Source organism: Schistocerca nitens, chromosome 3 (assembly GCF_023898315.1).
Source record: "Schistocerca nitens isolate TAMUIC-IGC-003100 chromosome 3, iqSchNite1.1, whole genome shotgun sequence".
Lineage (NCBI taxonomy): Eukaryota > Metazoa > Arthropoda > Insecta > Orthoptera > Acrididae > Schistocerca > Schistocerca nitens.
In genome coordinates this window covers 233,020,447-233,026,777 of record NC_064616.1, presented here as the reverse complement: position 1 = coordinate 233,026,777, position 6,331 = coordinate 233,020,447, and positions in this window count along the sequence as shown.

The following is a 6,331-nucleotide window of genomic DNA, read 5'->3' as shown; positions in this document are numbered from 1 at the left end:
GGGCGTGGAGGAGCCCACTTAATTTTTACAAAAACTGTGAGTGAAGGATTCAGTTTAGAACGGCATTTCCCCTGCCGCGTTCTCAGCAACCACCCACCCTCGTCCCCCCCCCCCCCCGTCCCCCCTCACAACCACCAGTGCCGCTCTCCACACGTTTCCTCAGCCGACTGCGCATCTAGCGGCCACGGCATTTTGCGCGCACTATAATCCAGTAATTGGTATTGTCTCGCTGATCTCCTTGCTCGTGAGTGCCAGTTGTGAATGTAATAGGGACGCTCGGCGTTTCCAGAATTAATTCCAGTCTGCCTACCTTCATACAACGACGAAAATAAAACACGCTTCTTTCCATTAATGCGTGAGGTAATCTGATATTCTAATTTTTATTACACAGTTTAGCCACAGTTTTCAGATTCATGGTTTACAATCGCGGCGCAGCGCTTTTCACAGTATATCTGCCCGCACGACAAAAGTAAATCAGGCCGACCATAGCGTAAATCATTAGTCCTTGGTTTAAACCGAATAATAAGTGCCGTGCGCAATTGTCTACGCTATCACTTCAATTATGCGGCAATCAGCACATCTTACAATGACAGTTATATTTCTTCGTCTCAATATACGACACGAAAATTGTTACTATATTTTCTGCTTCATTCCACAGTCTGTTGTTTGTATTAAACAGTTTGTGCTGTCTACAATCGAAAAGAGTCTCTTTACGGCGTGCACGTAGCTTACCTGTCTGCATATCAAAGTTTTATGCTTAATGAGTCAAAACTTAGGTCCGGCAAATGAGCAGCACAACAGGTAAAGTCACCAGTTCTTTAGTCACGGTACGCACCAAGATCATAAATTTAGCGCTGCGCAAACAATGACTCTTTCACTGGCCACGAACACAATGGGCCGACGGCTGTGGCAGAGCGGTTCTAGGCGCTTCAGTCCGGAACCGCGCTGCTGCTACGGTCGCAGGTTCGAATCCCGCCTCTGGCATGGATGTGTGTGATGTCCTTAGGTTAGTTAGGTTTAAGTAGTTCTAAGTCTAGGGGACTGATGACCTCAGATGTTAAGTCCCATAGTGCTTGGAGCCATTTGAACGAACACAATGTATAGCAGTACACCTGCAGCGCGGCAATCACCTCCACTCCCTTCCACCCACTCTCTTCTGCTAGCTCCCGACTCTTTGTTGATGCAGAAAGTTAAATCAAACACCTTTCATCCGTCTAATTTCCAAACTGTTATTTTATTGGACTACCGGTTTCGGCGATATACAGGGTGATTCAAAAAGAATACCACAACTTTAAAAATGTGTATTTAATGAAAGAAACATAATATAACCTTCTGTTATACATCATTACAAAGAGTATTTAAAAAGGTTTTTTTTCACTCAAAAACAAGTTCAGAGATGTTCAATATGGCCCCCTCCAGACACACGAGCAATATCAACCCGATACTCCAACTCGTTCCACACTCTCTGTAGCATATCAGGCGTAACAGTTTGGATAGCTGCTGTTATTTCTCGTTTCAAATCATCAATGGTGGCTGGGAGAGGTGGTCGAAACACCATATCCTTAACATACCCCCATAAGAAAAAATCGCAGGGGGTAAGATCAGGGCTTCTTGGAGGCCAGTGATGAAGTGCTCTGTCACGGGCTGCCTGGCGGCCGATCCATCGCCTCGGGTGGTTGACGTTCAGGTTTCATAACTAACCTTTTTCGTAGGACTCTCCATACAGTTGATTGTGGAATTTGCAGCTCTCTGCTAGCTCTGCGAGTCGATTTTCCTGGGCTGCGAACAAATGCTTGCTGGATGCGTGCTACATTTTCATCACTCGTTCTCGGCCGTCCAGAACTTTTCCCTTTGCACAAACACCCATTCTCTGTAAACTGTTTATACCAACGTTTAATACACCACCTATCAGGAGGTTTAACACCATACTTCGTTCGAAATGCACGCTGAACAACTGTCGTCGATTCACTTCTGCTGTACTCAACAACACAAAAGCTTTCTGTTGAGCGGTCGCCATCTTAGCATCAACTGACGCTGACGCCTAGTCAACAGCGCCTCAAGCGAACAAATGTACAACTAAATGAAACTTTATAGCTCCCTTAATTCGCCGACAGATAGTGCTTAGCTCTGCCTTTTGTCGTTGCAAAGTTTTAAATTCCTAAAGTTGTGGTATTCTTTTTGAATCACCCTGTATTACGCCATATTCAGGCCCTTTGACCGACGTGTAGTTAATATTCCAACCTCTGGTACGGTCAAAACAGGGGCCAGAATTCATAGACTGATATCTGTAGATTTATGCTTAATGCAACGTCCACTTCACACGTCATCTACCGACAGTCTTTGAATTCTGACCCCTATTCTGACCAGAACCGAGGTTGTAATCTTCCTACACATCGGTCAGAGGGCCTGAAGATGGCGTAATATATCGCCGAAACTGATAGCCCAATAAAATAACAGTTTGCAAATTAGACGGCTGAAAGGTGTTTGATTTGACATTGTGTACAGAACAACCGAGTCCCACAATCATCTCTGAAAAGATGGGCATACAGAGACTTTGTTGATGCCTCCTCTATTGACTTCTCGATATGATTCTCCATAGCTCATACACCTCGCTTCACATAACACTTTCAAAAATTATGACTACATCGATTTGCAGTTTTATACAAAATCACAATTTCATATTACTCTGTCCATAGAGAATGAATGCTAATAACATGTTAAAAATAAGAATGTATACAACATCAGAATAATTGAAAATGGCAGTCAGATTCATAACTACTACGTTATGTAAACAGAAGCATAATTATACCAAGAATTCTGAAATAACCCTTTCAATGTATGACGAAAATGAAGCTGGAAGGAAGTGAAATAAAATATAGTAAAAGTGAAAAAATTGTACATCAGCCTATAGTGTAATCTTCACAGGCGATACAAGATGACTTAGACAAAATTGCTAACTGGTGGGATGAATGGCAGATAGCTCTAAATGTAGTAACATGTAAGTAAATGAGAATGAATCGAGAAAAAAACCCTTAATGTTCGGATACTGCGTTAGCATTGTACTGCTACACACTGTCACGTCGTCTAAATATCTGAGCGAAAAGTTGTAAAGTTATAAGAAATGGAATGAGCATGTAAGGACTGTGGTAGGGAAGACGAAGGGACACCTTCGGTTTATTGGGTGAATTTTAGGAAGAAGACCGCATACAGGATGTTGGTGTGACGTATTCTCGAGTATTTTGGATCCGTACCCTATCGGATTAAAGGAAGACATCGAAGCAACAGAGGTGGGCTGCTAGATTTGATACCGGTATGTTGGAAAACACGTAAATATTACGGAAATGCTTCGGGAATTCAAATGTGAATCCCTAGAGGGAAAGCAACGTTCTTTTCGCAGAATGCTATTGAGAAAATTTAGAGAACCGGTATCTGAAGCTGACTGTCGAACGATTCTACTGCCGCGAACATACATTGCTTGCTCTTAAGGACCACGAAGTAAGATACGAAATCTTAGGGCTCTGACGGGCGCATATACAGGGTAGTCCACTGATCGTGACCGGGCCAAATATCTCACGAAATAAGCATCAAACAGAAAAAACTACAAAGAACGAAACTTTTTCTAGCTTGAAGGGGGAAACCACATGGCACTATGGTTGGCCCGCTAGATGGCGCTGCCATAGGTCAAACGGATATCAACTGCTTCTTTTTTAAATAGGAACCCCGACTTTTCATTACATATTCGTGTAGTACGTAAATAAAGATGAATGTTTCAGTTGGACCACTTTTTTCACTTTGTGATAGATGGCGCTGTAATAGTCACAAACGTTTAAGTACGTGGTATCACGTAACATTCCGCCAGTGCGGACGGTATTTGCTTCGTCATACATTACCCGTGTTAAAATGGACCGTTTAACAACTGTGGAAAAGGTCGATATCGTGTTGATGTATGGCTCTTGTGATCAAAATGCCCAACGGGCGTGTGCTATGTATGCTGCTCGGTATCCTGGACGACATCATCCAAGTGTCCGGACCGTTCGCCGGATAGTTGCGTTATTTAAGGAAACAGGAAGTGTTCAGTCACATGTGAAACGTCAACCACGACCTGCAACAAATGATGATGCCCAAGTACGTGTTTTAGCTGCTGTCGCGGCTAATCCGCACATCAGTAGCAGACAAATTGCACGAGAATCGGGAATCTCAAAAACGTCGGTGTTGAGAATGCTACATCAACATCGATTGTACCCGTACCATATTTCTATGCACCTGGAATTGCATGGCGACGACTTTGAATGTCGTGTACAGTTCTGCCAGTGGGCACAAAAGAAATTGCGGGGCGATGACAGATTTTTTGCACGCTTTCCATTTAGCTACAAAGCGTCATTCACCAACAGCGGTAACGTAAACCGGCATAATATGCACTATTGGGCAACGGGAAATCCACGATGGCTGCTACAAGTGTAACATCAGCGACCTTGGCGGGTTAATGTACGGTGCGGCATTATGGGAGGAAGGATAATTGGCCCCCATTTTGTCGATGGCAATCTAAATGGTGCAATGTATGCTGATTTCCTATGTAATGTTCTACCGTTGTTACTACAAGATGTTTCACTGCATGACAGAATGGCGATGTACTTCCAATATGATGGATGTCCGGCACATAGCTCGCGTGCGGTTGAAGAGGTATTGAATAGCATATTTCATAACAGGTGGATTGGTCGTCGAAGCACCATACTATGGCCCGCAAGTTCACCGGATCTGACGTCCCCGGATTTCTTTCTGTGGGGAAAGTTGAAGGATATTTGCTATCGTGATCAACCGACAACGCCTGACACCATGCGTCAGCGCATAGTCAATGCATGTGCGAACATTACGGAAGGCGAACTACTAGCTGTTGAGAGGAATGTCGTTACACGTATTGCCGAATGCATTGAGGTTGACGTACCTCATGTTGAGCATGTATTGCTTTAATGTGGTATTTACAGGTAATCACGCGAACAAATATTTTAGTAATAATTAAATTTCTAATTAGTTTGTTCATTCGGGATATAACTCGCTTTTTATTTGTAAAACACGAGAACCTGCACAATTACATTCCTCTTTAGAGTCACAAATAATTTCCATTCTTCAACAAAATGCGTATGAACTGCGTATTTCCGTAATTACTATCACACTTGTCTCAATAATATGCCCAAATAACCAAAGTTTGCTAATAAAGTCTTAACACCGTCTGTCCTCCCAGGCTGCAAGTCCAGCTCTCGCGTTTATAAACCATAGATTGCTAATAAAGTCTAAAGCGACAGTGATTGCGGCAGACAACATGTCTCTCCTCCGACACTGCCGAACTAGCTACGATCTTACAGCCGAACCACTCCGCCCGCCATCCATGTTAGGCGCGTTCCGTAGATCGCCGAAGTGCTTCGTTTGTCTTTTCGTTTAGCAGTTGTTTATTATTCTGCTGGTTGTTAACACTTGTGAAATAACGGAATAATAGCACGCTACTGAGAGATGTTTTAATATGAAATGCAAGTAAATAAGTTGTTTAATTTTGCTATCATTTTGGCTCGCTATTTCCGAACGCAGCAGCCAATCGCGGAGAAGGGTCACAATTTAGGCGGTGTTTCTCACGATACGCGTACCGAGCAAATCATCTGTCATCAGTACCTCACGCCAAATTACGTCATCTTGCTACTTCTGCCTTCTGAACCGCTCTAAGAAAAGCTTCTTCTAGCCAAATACGATGGCTGTAAAGCCGGAAATTTTACAATACGTTCTCATTTTACAGTCTCACAATCAACATCCAAAAGCTATTTTTGAACTATCTGTATAATATTTCCTTACATATAGACTGTAGATGATGTTACTGCTACCTGCTTTGTGCGGTAGTGCTGACTGATACACTGATATTTGCATATCCAAGCATGTAGTACATTTCATACTAGTAGTCAGTTTGTTAACTGCCTTCATGATGTTGCAAATTGAATGGCAATCATTGTATTTTGGTATTAATTAGATTCAAAAAATGAGTATGTGAAGAATTGAAAAGGATCTAAAGCTGTCTAATGTGGTTGCCTAAACTAATGAGACAATGATTGCGGCTAAGGCTGGCTGAATTTCTGGGCACTACTACGATCTCGAGATGCTAACGACGTTAAAACGCGCAAACAATTAAAACTCATGACTCAACATGGTCAAATAAACAGTAACAGTTCACTTCAACATAGAATCATCTAATAAAACGACTGAACTAAACGTCATGCATATTGCTCACACTGGCTACTGCTCATTAGTCAATGACTGGAGCACTCTACGTGCATGCAGCACATACTAACAA